Raw genomic sequence first — 14,416 nt, forward strand, 5'->3', positions numbered from 1 at the left:
TACTGAAATGTTTTGAAATTTTTATATGTATTCTAGTCTGCGAGAATGGGTTCGTTTCCAAAATTTTAAGAGCATTTTTTTCTGATAGAACATGCTTAAAAGCATAGGATCTGACCATTTTTAAAATAATTTGACTAATTTAATATTTAAAAACAATTATTTTAATCGGTGCGTTTTCATTGCTTATGCTTCTGCCGATGACATCACAAAGGATGAATGCTATTCACCGATGCCGCTCACAGAGCAAAATATTTAATTCCCTTCTTTACGCGTATGGTTTTGGAAACGCTATGGTTGATAGCAAGCGTACAGTGCAATATTTAATTCGCTTCTTGATTACATTACGTGGAAAACGCGGTAGACAAATACACCAAAGTACATCATTTGGGGCGTCATAAAGACCACATCTTATTTTCTAAATCGGACATTGAAAAAAATTAATTTAAAATCAAGCGTTGGGAAAATGAAAGTTTTTTTCTTCGCTCCATGTTATTGTTTTTTTTTCTGCTTATTCTATTAATTTCAGTGACTAAAAAGTATTGCTTTTGACTAAAACAACCACATTATTTAAATATGAGGGGCGGCCCTCGGGCAGAGAAAGGTAGGGCACCACTGTTCTAGCCAATTTTAGACAATACATAATTCAAGAATAATACTCACTTCTCTTAAAATATTACTGCTGCGTGTCCTGTCTCAAAGACAATTCCTGACAGCCATCATGGAAGTCACGTGGGCATGTCTCGTGTCATTGCCAATGCCGTTCGTTTTCATTATTCTAGAAACGCTTGACCGCTATCGATCCAGCATCTTTCGTCGGTCACGAGAAGCGAGCGTTTTTTCAATGGCAAATGATGAGTTGTGCTCGCTAATCATGCATTAAACGGCAATCTGACGAAAAATGAGGAAATTTCGGAGCTTATTTTTGGAATTTAGCAAGTGGGCAAGTTCTCAGACGGGGAAAAAGGAAAATCTGAAGCTCAGCAATGAAGTTATTTCGCATGATTTGCTACGATTAGGATCTTATTTCGAAATTGATTTTCGGAAAACGTAAATTGCTTTCCAAGTTCGGAGAAATGCCAGTTTTGTAGCTAGATCTAAATTTGGTATAAATATAATTTTTTGATCTAAATTTAGACCTAATATTTTGATTCAAAATTAGATCTAACAACAAAATTGGGCATTTCACTGAAATCCATAGCTAAATTTTTTTGTTGTTTGTTAAACATTATTGCCTTCCTCCTCTTCCCCTTGCATCCAGATCTATTTTCGAATTGGCGTGTGCAAAGAGGGAGGTCTTGCTTTAAATAGAATAGTTTTCTCAGTCCAAAATAAAGTGATGCAAGAAATTTGTTTTATTACCGTTACAAAAAAATAAATCAAAAAGAGAATTCTGACGTAAGCAGATAAAAGGGAGTAATTGCAGATTTTTCATTAATATTATTTATTATTTATTTATTTATTTATTAATTTTTTCATTTTTGCCACTTGTAGCACGAAAGCTTTATTGTGCAAGCTTGCTTATTTGGTTTCTGCTGCATAGATGTCCTACCTCAGTGTTCTGCTGAAACAAAAACACGAAAAAAAAAAAAAAAAAAAAGTCAAGTTCCAACATTTTCCAATAGCTAGAATTAAATCCAAAACGCGATTCCTACCAACCGTTTTTATCAACGTAATTATCAACCTTATTATTACGTTTCTTTGAAAACATGTGTGTGTGTGTGTATTATATATATATATATATATATATATATATATATATATATATATATATAATATATATATATATATATATATATATATATATAATATATATATATATATATATATATATATATATATATATATATATATATATATATATGGCGTACCTAGCATATGTGACACCTGGGGCAGTAATTTATGATGTCACCCCCCCCCCCCCAATACGCAAAATGAATAAATATATATATAAATAAATGGAAAGGCTATAACATTCTCTGTGAACATGAAAACATGATATTCACACAAATTTCAGAAACAACTATATTTGAAAAAAGAAATTTTAAGTCGGCTAACGTACAAAAGACAAATAAAAAGTATGAGCTCTTCTTATGAAACTTGCACTATAGACGTAAATGTACAGGTCGTCTAGTGGTCAATAAAGTAAGGGATTACCCCTTAATTATGTTAAATGTCTCTCAAACACAAGGAAAGATAATGGGTTTCAGTTTTTTGGTACAGGAGGAAGTCACTACTTGGTCTAAGTATTGGCAACATGAACCTAATCCTGATTATAGTATTCACTCTATTATGTGGAGTGCAAAAGAGGAAGTGGGAATCTGGGGTTCACCCACTCGGAAAATTTTCAAATTTATAATCTTAAAAATGCATTTAACTCCATATTTTCCCCTTCACTTGGGTGTTTTATGGGATAATGTGTTTTATCTAAGTAAGAGAGAAACTCGAAAACATTTTGTTAGCTGTGTTAAATATATGAAAAGACGGTTATCGGTTTCAATGTCAGGAAAAAAATTATAGCAGTGAACTAACCTGCGTTTTATAGCGTAATGAGTTTTATCTGAAGCAAAATCGCAACCTTCCTGTATTCATTTATTTTCCTTATCATATTGTTACCTCCTACCTTTTGTGTTAATTCATGTTTTTGGATATCACCCTTATGTTTAATTTTGTGTCGAGAAATACATACAAGCAATAGCCCAGTTAATTGCTGAAGAATTTAGCCATGAAACAGTCACATGCTTTTAAAGATTGTATCTTTCTATCCTGAAAAATCAAGAGTCAGAAAAAACTTCAAAGCCGGAACGGTATTCTCTCTGTAAAAAGGGAGCTATTAATCAACCCATTGCTAATCTTTATGTCATGCAAGTTTCTAGAACAACAACAGCTTCTTCGAGATCATCTTAATGTCAAGGAAGTATCCAGAGAACAGAAAAAGTTTTCTCGAAACCTTGAACAAAGCGACAGTACAATTCAAACGTATTTCGCATTTTGACATTATGTGTTAATTTTTCTTTATTTTCAATTCAATGCTCGTAATCTCTTTTAATTTGTTCCGGTTTCATTCAATCCTAGTCGTTAGACAAAGACTCGAAAGCGTAATTTTGTCGATTAATTGTTAAGCTGCGATTAATTGTTAATTGATAGAACTTTGGATTAGTTTTCGACATGACGCTTATTTGTTTAATCGTCACAATATAGTCATTAATTTTTGATCTCGAAGGACACCGAGCATTGTCAAATCCAATCTGTTTTTTTTTTTTTTTTTTTGTTAAAGTTCTTATCAGTGTGTCTCAAAAATACTTCAAGTTGTCAATCTACTTTTCTATATACGTCTGAGTCCCTGTAAGAAAAAAAAAATCTTTAACGATTTCCGCAAAGAAGTCTGACAGCAGATGGGGAGATTCTGGGTTCAATTCCCCGGTTCGGGCTTGAATGTCCAACGATTTCTCACTACTATCCTTGTGCTTTCTTTATGTGAATGTGTTGTGTTGTGAATAGTTACTTACCCATAAACGGGTCCTTTGATATGCGTGTGTTGTGTATACTGTTTAAGTTGAACGTCCCACTAAATTACGATACAGTGGAAAAATAAAGCAGCTCACTCCAAATTGCCAGCCTAGCTGGCACAAGACAACAACAACAACAGAACAATGCCACTTTGAAAGATAAATCAAATTTTAATTATGAATCTGAGTTCCATCCAAGATAATAAAAAAATTTTGAACAAAGACAAAATATAAGGATAAACGAAAAGAATTGATATTAATTAAAATTTGACTGGTTTGATTATTAATGGGGGAGAGCACTCAGACACAAACGTTGTTGCGAGACAATATCAGTAACTTAATAACATTGCAGCCACAAAATTGTTTCAAAATTGTGAAGAAGAATCGAAATAATGCCAAAATGTAATCGCTATTGATAAAAAGGATTTACTATTGATAGGGATATTAATTCTATTAATTCAAAACGGAATTTGTTAAATAAACATTTTGCTCAAATCGTTTATTTATTCATTTATTTATGTTTTAAATCTTTTTTTCCTTTAATGATAAAAGCTATGAGTGTCAAAAAGCTTCGCGATGAGCATTAAATATGCGTGCCGTGGAAGTATTATTCCTATCGCAAGCGGATTTAAAAAGCGTCTATCATATGCAAAAACTTGACAACTTTCGTTCAATATTTCCTATCACTTTACGACGAGTTAGACGATAAAAGATGTCCATATTCGAGCAACATTTTCTAAATTATAGTTTAAGCAAAGGTACTATTATCCTTGCTATATTCACCAGCTCAGTTAACTCAGCTACAATGGATCGACGCCTTCTTTAACCAATCAAAGGGTTTCAAATGGTGGTTCGGATGTCAAACTGAAGTTCAGCTCAGTTGGTAAATATGGCTGTTAGTGTGCTAGTGACAAATATTAAATAACCCTTCAAGTACAATAAAAATAGGCGGCCCCAAAGATCCAAAATAAATAAATAAATAAATAAACCAGTTGCAAATTGTTTTTTACCCTCCCAATAATAACAGGTAAAAAGTCCCATCCCATTGTGCTTCGGGTTTCGGAATGGGGGGGGGGCATCTAAAAATTGCTATTTTGTGTATTTTTCCTCAATTTTATATAGAGTGCATTTCAAGTGAGAATATTATGTCATACTAAATTTAAAAGCATTAAATTAAAGGTATTTACCCCCCCAAGAGGGATGACACAACCCACTAACGCTACATAGACTCCCTCTCCCCATCAAACGAAGCATTACCCCCAGAATCCCCCACCATACATTTCAGGTGGAAATATTATTTTATGCAAATTTAAAGTTAGAAATCAAGTACGTCCATCCTCCAAGATCGATGGCGCAATTCCTCCCACAGCTGCAGTCCCCCCCCCCACAAATAAAATGATACCTCAATCCCCCTCTCCTTTCCATTTCAAGTAGAAGTATTATGTCATGCAAATTTAAAATGCATTAAATCAGGATGGTCCACCCCACAAGAATAGTGGCTCACCTTCTAAAACGAAGTAATATACTTTAAAATTACGCTCCCCCCCCCCCCTCTGGTAGCACATTTGATTAAATGATCAGAAAAATTACGCTGTTCTTTTCCCTTATACTTTGATTTTTTGCTGTATTTGAAATCAAAATTTTAGTTTACGTTAGAAAAACATGCATGCCTCAAATACGTCATCAGATTGAGACTAACTCTCCGTCATAACTGGAGCTCTCAAGTGGTTTCTCCTAAGCTTGGAACAAAACGTTTTTATTTTGAAGATTTTTTTGGCATCTAGATCCTCGGTAAAATCGTTATTGTTGCAGTTATGTCTAACCCAGTTTGTGCATATAGTTGAGAACTTCAGTTCATTTTCAGACTTTTCAAACATTCACTACATCCAATGAACCCCCCAGAGCAAGTACAAGATGTGAAGCACGGAAAGTCTTCTAGAGAGCAGAAGGCTTGGCTGTTGTAATAGGACGCAAATGATATACTTGTGGTGCTTCCTCTTTCTTTGTACCGATCAAAAAAGACACTAGCTAAGTGACATATACACTGTATTGCTGGTATATTTCCTTGAAGCTTGCAGATCATTATGGTGGATGGATCTTTTACTTCAGGTCAGGGCCATCGACAGGATTTATGGGCCCCTATGCAACTTTCTTCAGGGTCCCTAACTTTTCACTTTAACCTTTAGCCTCCTCTTTGTAGGCTCCATTTTCACATAAATATCCCCCCCCCCCCAAAAAAAAGAAATATTAGTTGATCTAATAAAAAGGTGTTTTTCTCAGTTAAAATTGATTTGTGATTTCAGGTATGGGGAACCCTTTTTGGAGCTCGGACAACTTTATGTCAATAGCAAAACAGACCATTTTATAATTGTTTTTCCCTCACGACGTGTTTTTTCCTCCGGGGTGTGTGTGCTTAGCGAAAAAAATAAAATAAAATAAAATAAACAATTTGCTGTGCTGTCATTTTTTACCTTGGAGGAGGAGGGATATCAGGAGAGTGATGTAGCGACCTCCTTTGGGTTGAGGGTAGAATATCTCCAATTTCAGTGGGTCTGGGGGTTCTCCCCCGGGAACATTTTTGAAAAATACATTAAAAAAATCTGCATTTTGAGCCTTATACGGGATAATAAAAACTACAAAAATATCAGGGGAAAAAAAAAAGAAAACAGTTTCTTAAACTTTATACTCTTTTGCAAACTAAGAGAATACAAAATACAAATTGCTCTTGGTTCGACAAATCGTTGATATTAATCGACAGAGAGAAAGAGTGAGGGAAGAGAAACGATGACGCATTGTCACTTACTCACATCGACTCTCGGTATATATATAATTAGTTTTTGATCATCCCTTCAACTCATCAACAAACACAACACTGAATTTACTGAAAAACGATCAAGATTTAAAAGTGCTTTAAAAGAAATGGTGGAATTATTTAGAAATTAGGTAATGAGAAAATAACACCCTAATTATTCGGACAATTCCTACTTTACACTGTTAAAACTACAGGATGCATTCGGCACCTTTCAGGGGAGAAACGCTTGTTCACCAGCGGCACCCAATACGGAGCCGAAATCGCACCTCTAAATAGGGTGAAAAACAGGCACCATTTAAAAACTAGACAGCCGGAGTGAAAAAAAGGAACCTTCGGAGAGAGAAATGGCACCCTTACTATAGATCCTCCTCCCCCCTCCCCCGTTATTGTGTGCGTTTTTGAATACAGTTGTGTATTTTTTTTTTCTTTTTTTAAGTTTTGTTTTGATTTATGTTATTCTACGTTTTGGACATTTTCACATTGAACTCGGTATCGGGAATGATTAAAACATGTAATTACAGCATTTGATCATATTTCAGAGCTTTCAACATAGTTAAGAAGTGCTCATAGCTTTAATTCATCTGATCGTGCTCTAACTCAGTGTTTCTCAACCTCTTTTGACCCACGGGAGCGGTAAAAGCAAATGAAAAACTTTGCGGACCGGTGAAATCTTTATCGTTTTCTTAAAAATTCATAAAATAAATAATATGAATAATAACTCTGGGGCCGTTAAAAAACATGTGAAAAAATTCAAGGTTCTGATGGTTTTTTTTAACAAAAAGTAAAGTTAAAAATTAATAAATCAATAAATATCTTCCCCTCCACTTGGTATCAAAGATCTGTCACAAATACGTTATAATTTAAAAACGAGTAATTATTTAAACCATAGTGAGAAATTGTACATTTACTAAAACATGACGTATTCCGAAAATGAAACATAACTGTACTTATGGATTATTTACATGATGAGCCAAAAATATTCAGGGATATTACAATTACGGAAGAACAAAATCGTTTCATAAACGTAAATCAAGAGAAACAAAGTAAAATGTACATAAAGTTTTTCAACCAGTTAAATAAAAAACCAAAAGGAATTTCTGACGCTATCGAGCATCAACCGCTAACAGGAAATGATTCTAACACTTGAATGAGAAAGCAAAAAAAAAAAGAGCTAGACTGAGAGATATTTTTTTTTTCTCGCTAGCTTTCTGTTATAATTACGAAGCACAAGAAACATTTTTATTAAGGTTCTTTTGGTGATTAATAAAAGCTGCTTATCGAGTATTCAAGAAAGTAATGACAGATATTTTTAGTAGCGTTTTGAATGATAGAAATTTCACGATAGTAACGGTAAACGGGAACTAGAAGACTAACGGTTACTGAAAAGCAATAAATGCACTTTTAAACACTTAACTATGTTTAAAAGCCCTAAAAGCTACAAAGTGATCAAAAGCTGTACTTACTTGTAATTTCGGATAATTAATCCTAGAAAACTTGTGTTTTAATCCAATAGTGTACTTCATTCAATGTGAAAGACACACAAACGCAATCATTATTTGTCCGCCATATTGAGGTGGTTGAATGTATGTCTAAGGCAAAAAGCGCATGCGCAATGAGTCTTTCTGCGATTGCATGCTGTTTTGGCTCCTCTGCTCTATTTTCTGGCCTGCATTGCTCCTTCAGGCACTATGCTTTCACCTTTGAGGGAATATTTTCACTCGTCTGGAACCCCTAGTTATAACAGTGTATGCACATGATAGGAAATAAAATTGAAGCACTTTTCAAGCAGTTTCAGAAACTTTTTAAATTATTTTCAAGGCCTCTAGAACAATTAAAGTTTTTCAAAGCAGTTCATTTGTACTTTCCAATCTCTGATATTTTAATATTGATTGTATAGTTTTACATTCTAACTTAGTAAGAAACCCCCATCATTCTGCACTACTTGTATTTTTTAATAACTAGTAGTGTTTCTACACTAAAAGGAATAGAGGTAGTGTAGTAAATTTTTCTCAAGTCAAAGAGAATTGACAGTATGCAGTAGAAGTAATAAAAAAGCAAGCAATAACAAAAGAACTTTCAAAATACGCAATTCATGTTTCAAAATAAATAGCAAATGTGAACATGCTAGTCACGAAAATATATCTCAAGCAAGCAATGTGTTACACGAACGTCATAACCATTTTTTTAAAACATTTTTAACGCAGAATATAGCAAGGAGATTAATTTGGCACATTTCGGCATCTCCTCCCTCCTTCTCGCATTTGAAGAAGTTTAAAATGTCTCTAGTCGGCAAGATCTAAATGTTTTCAAACACGTGAAAATAAAATTAATATTTTAAAGTATTTTTCCTTATCTTAGGATCGAATCATGCAATATTTTCAAGAGTTGGGGGGCCCCAAAGAAGCGGGTGAACTAAGCTATTTTAGCTTCTTTAGCTTATAGGTAAATCCCATAGACTAATAATAAGAGTAGACCGAGCTTTTTCATTCTTGCTGATGAAGAAAATTGGTTCATAGATGTATCACGTGACTAGTGGAAGGGCTTGGCGAAGACTTTGGCAGCATGGTTGCTAGATGGCAGCATTATCTATAGTTTGACACTCGACATGTATTTTAAGACAATGTGTTTTCATTAAAAATTTTGTTCCAAGTGCAGAGATTGAACTTTTTTTTTTTTAGTTATGCATTATTTTGACATTAGTAATAGTTTTTGGTCACAGCTTTCAGTAACTTTTATTTCATTCGGAACTACTACGTCAGTGTTGGCGTAAACGTAATGGCGTAAACGTTTTGCGTTAACGCAAAAATGTACCAATCGGTATCTTAAATTGAAATTGTAGGTAAAAATCTTACCGTTTGCCGATTCTTTTAGGGCACTTGCATATTTATTTGCTTAGAGAATTATTGAAATTGACTAAAGAAAATGCACAATACTATCTAAACGAAAAACTAACTATATTAACAAAATATTTACAACTTAGAATAACAAATTTACAAATCGGACTCCATAAAAGATTCAGTGTTCCATCAATTCTATTTATTTTATTTCTCGTTGATCGTCTGCTACGATCAACGCCCGCTGTTGCTAGGATATCCACCAGTCACATGGTTTGGTTTATGAGCAGCAAAAGGGTTGCCATAGCTCGTTCTATTCTTATTATTAGTCTATGGTAAATCCAGCGATGATTCTAATTAACGGTAACATAACTGTGCCCCTTTTAGATATGTAAGGGCGTTCTATACACTTTGCTGAGGAATGCTCTTTCAAAAGCTCCGCCCCCCCCCCCCCCCCCCACATTTTTGTTCTAGAAACAACACTAGGAATAGTTTCAATTTGTATCACTGTACCCAAAACTCAAATCAACTTATATTTTAAAATCTTTTCATAAAACTGCGTCTCCTGTCTTGTTTTGAGTTTCGAACGCTAAAAATGCAGGCGCTTATTTAAAAGTCTTTTTTTTCCCCTTGTCCATTTTAGTAAAGTTCTGTTTATCTTTCAAAAAGAAGCGATTTATTTTTGCTTTGAATTCACGCAAAAAATAAATAGATAAATAAATAAAAATAATAATAATAATTCTTTTTGGTTAATGGCATCGATAGGGGGACTCACTTCGAACATGATCACTTTCACTGAACTCACTTCGATTCGCAACTCCAATGAACTATAGGGGGCGCTGCAGCCACTGTCTATTGGCGGATGAAAAAGGTAAAACAAACACATGCCGTAACTTATAACTTGCTTTGGCGCTTTGTGAATGACAGTAATTTTTTATCGTGTTTGTGGGAAGCTTTCTTTTCTATTCTTCTGAAATTACATTACACCACAAACTGTCTGAAGCTTGTAATTTACCCCCAAAAAACACGTGGAATGGAATGTTTTACCTTTTTCGGTAGTATTGTCAATCACCGTAAGGTAGCGTATTCGAGCTCTGGAGTCGCGAATTGAAAACTTTTAATCTTAACTATAGGAGAATGACTACCTTCAAACTAAAAAGTTTTCAAAAAAAAGGGGGGGGGGATTTATCTTTTTCTTAGATCCGCTTCGCGGGTCCCCGATCCCTCACGGGCCCCTGTACAATGCATAAGTTTGTCCCCCCCCCCTCTCGACGGCCCTGCTTCAGGTAATAACACTTTAACGCGACAGGATTTCTTTTCCCATGAAACCAGATTCATCGCGTACTGATGGAAGATCAGCACATAATTTGTTCTGGAAGTTTTTAGCAATTTTTTATCCCCTCCTTACTGTACATACCATTCGGTGTAAAAGATGGTTTGAGTTTCCACATCTTTACAGAGAGTAACTACTCTCGTAATAGAAGCTAGATACTTAACTGCATACTTCCTCTACAGAAAATGCCACTTAATTTTTTGCCTTCAATATCCTTTTATGTTACTACTTCAACGTTAAAGGCCTCATCACAACTCACCTTATTATCAGCGACCGACCAGTATCAGTGAGCAATACCACTGTTAGAAAGGGAAGAAACTTTTGGTGATTTTAGAAACGGATTGTGATCTCCCAACTGAGGGACAAAAAAGTAAATATTTAGCATTTTAATGGTGCTGTGCTCATTGCTCTCATCAAGACTTGTTCTATCGTTGAATGACTACAGGTTCTGGACCATCAAAATTTGTCACTGCGTTGGAGCGTTGGGTATCAAATTTTTCCTTTATCAAATTTTTTTATGGCATAATGTACTTAAAAGTTTCAGACAATGTTGCAAGTATATGTGCGCATATTTAGCCTAATTCACATAACCGGCAGCGTAAAAGAGATGCAGCTTGGTGTTTGCAAACGAGAACTCCCACCGACTTAGAGGGTGCAGAACTGCAGCGTTGCCCGTCTCGCTATTGGTGATTTCGGTTTGTCCCCCTTTACGAAGATGACAAAAGTTTGTAGAAAATTTGAAGCAAATTAATTAAGAAGAAGGAGGGAAACTTCAGCAAATTTTGTACTTTTTTTGGGGGGGGGGGGTGGGGGAGGCTGCACAGTGATTTAGTTTTGGGCATGACTTTAACGCTCTAAACAATTAAATAACTTCAGTCACAACTAAATTACTAAATTGATTTTTGAGCTCGCTTAGATCATTTCAGGATGAGCCTTCTGACATCACTGTATCATTGTGTGGAATTTTGTACTTTGGAAAAGTTTAAAATCAGTGAAATATTTTCATGAACTTCGCTGCAATCGTTGATTTCAGAATGCAAATTACAGACACCCCCGTCCCCCCCCCAAAAAAAAAGATGGCAAACCCCCAATTGTTACGTAGTACCCATTCAGAATAAAAGCGCGCAAAAATGAAAGAAATACCCCTTGGTAAAACTGCCTTTAAAATTCCAATGACTTAATCTGCGCTATGGATCTCCCCACCCCCGGGGGGGGGCACTCCAGTTAATTAGCATTTTTGTCCATTAGAGTTTATTATTTTACTGTTATAGAGTGTGGTTTCTGCGATTTTTGAGTAATTTTTTAAATAATGGAATTTTTTTTTTGTTTTTAAAGAGGATTATTTCGCCTCTCCCCCCCCCCATTTCCTCCAAAATTTGACGCGCAAAACGCTGGGACTTTTTACCCCTTCTTGCTGGTAGGATAAGAAGTAATTTGCTAGTTGTTTAAACTTTTTTTTTTGGATGTTTGGGTTTGGCCATTTTTTGACCTAATTTTACTGTACTATTCGTGATATAGAGACAAGACAGAAACAACGAAATAAGTTTTATAAAAAACCTAGTAAAAAATCACTAGCAGTATTAATTGCAGGAGATTAATTGCAAATTTCTGTCATGCGTTAATACAACTGAATAAACTCTTAATTAATCTTTGGAATGCTATTAATTTCAGTTTGTGTTTCTAAAAGATGAGTTTAGGATAAAACGTGGGGTAAAGTTAGGGTAAAACATGAAAAGTTCAGCTACTTTTCTGATACTCTATCTTTAGGCAAGATCTATCCAGTATAGTGACGTACTTTTCAATAATCATACCAACGCGACAGGACAGTCGAGATGTCAAGCCAGCACGTAAACTCTCGGGGCTGAACTACTTTCCCCCCTCCTCCCATAAAAAAGATAAAATAACGCATATTAGTATTTCATTCGGAGATCAGTTAAACTCTTGGCGGCCCTTAATACCACAGTCACTATATCGGACAAAAAGTACAAATATCAAACAAATATGACAACCAACAACAGGCTCTGGGCCCAGTTAGGCTGTCCTAGTCAGTTTATTAGTCCCTAAGAAGATCATAGGCCCTCTTAAGGTTATTTACCCCCTTATTTATTACAGCCTCCTTTGGTAAACTGTTCCAAGTGCCCACAACCCTACTGGAGTAATATCCTATCTTCCAGGTTAGACTGATTTGAATAAAATTATTGATATCTGTCGTTGGTAGGTAAAGGGCAGTATCTGCAAATTTTACTTTTTTCCCCATTTTTCTTTTTCTTTTTTTCCATTTTTGTTACTTATTGTGCGTCAGCTTTATTGTACAAGCTTGCTTTTTTGGTTTCTGCTGAAAATAACAAGAAAAAAACGTCAAATCCCATTTTTTTCTAAATGTTAGTATGAACTTCAAAACGTGTTTCCAACTTTTCTCAAAAACTCATTTCTGCAGATATAACCCTTTACCTTCCCACGTTAGTACAAGTAGCGATAGTATTAGAACTTCCTTAAGCACAACGTCTTCCATCATTTTACTCAAGGGCGCCCTGATAAGAGCTTAAGGAAGGTCACTAAGACCTCCCAAAACTTCTTATTCGGCAAATTTTGACCGACTATTCGGCAAAATTATCATCATTCGGCGAAATTTGGAGTTCCATTCCGCAAAATTTGGAGCTCCATTCGGCAAATTGAGAATTCCCGCCCTCCCAAATATTCAAGTTTGGAGCGCCAGTGATTTTACCACAGCCTGAAATCACGTTTTAACAGTTTTTCATGCAATCAAAATAATGAAATTATAAACTCAAATAACCCCAATACAGTTGATCAAGAAGAGGTTGGGTTATACGAATAAAAAAATAAATGTTATACTGGAAATGTTCGAATTCCTCGTTTTGAATTAATTGTTCCGGGATTGTAAAATAAACCCCATTAACCATCGACATAAAATGCGAGTAAACTGGCCGTTGAATAGTAAATTGATGGAACGTCACATACAATGTAACGTTTATGTTGTTAACTAAACAAGATGTTGATAACCCATGCAAGTTCGATGTTTTGACGTTGATTTTGACCCTCTACGTTTATTAATGTTACTTATTACAGTTGTTAACTTTTCTGCTACTTCAGCAATCATATCTGCAATCATATCATCAATCTTAGCAATCATACCATCAATCTCAGCAATCATATCATCAAATGAGGCAGTGAAAAGCAAAGAGATGTAACTAGCAAAACTCAAAATTTGGAGATAACCAGTGCTAATGGTAGGTGACCCTCTCCTCTGTCTTGGGGCAAGAGTACTAGTAGCCCTCGCAGGTGCTACTTTACAGCGTGATTTAGAAGAACTTTTCAGAGCCGTTCCACGAAAAAGTCAACCCTTCGTCCCGCACCTGGCGGTTCATATATTTCATTAAAAAGTAATAATTTTGAAGGGTAATGACGAAATTTTTTACTTAAGAAATCACACACGATTTTGTAATTTGTTCAATAAAAAAAAATGTTCATTAATATTTCAAAGTACTATTTTTAATGAAATACTATGTGAGGCGTCACGTGCGGGACGAAATGACCTTTTCCCATGGAATGGCCCTTTAATGAAAGCCTACCTAGGACCTTATAAACGCGTTTTACTCAAAACTTGTAAGTGTCCACTTACATCCCTTTGCTTCTGAATGCCTCAAATGTGTTTCAAAAGTCTCATGCAAATTCGATTTTTGCATTCACTCGATTATCCTTTAAGAATGAAATATAGTGGAGTTTCAGTTAGTTGAGCTTGACTATGTTTACCTCATTTTCGGGAGTTTAATGAAAAATAGACGTGTTATTGGCTTGGATTTTAATTGGAATATTTTTGAAAACTACTAAGAAAGTTTCTCAACTCATTTTAGCGCCAATTACCCCACTGTATTTACCGAAACAGAGGTAAACATTGTCAGAGTCGGAGCTC

Source organism: Uloborus diversus, chromosome 8 (assembly GCF_026930045.1).
Source record: "Uloborus diversus isolate 005 chromosome 8, Udiv.v.3.1, whole genome shotgun sequence".
In the NCBI taxonomy this organism is placed as follows: Eukaryota; Metazoa; Arthropoda; class Arachnida; order Araneae; family Uloboridae; genus Uloborus; species Uloborus diversus.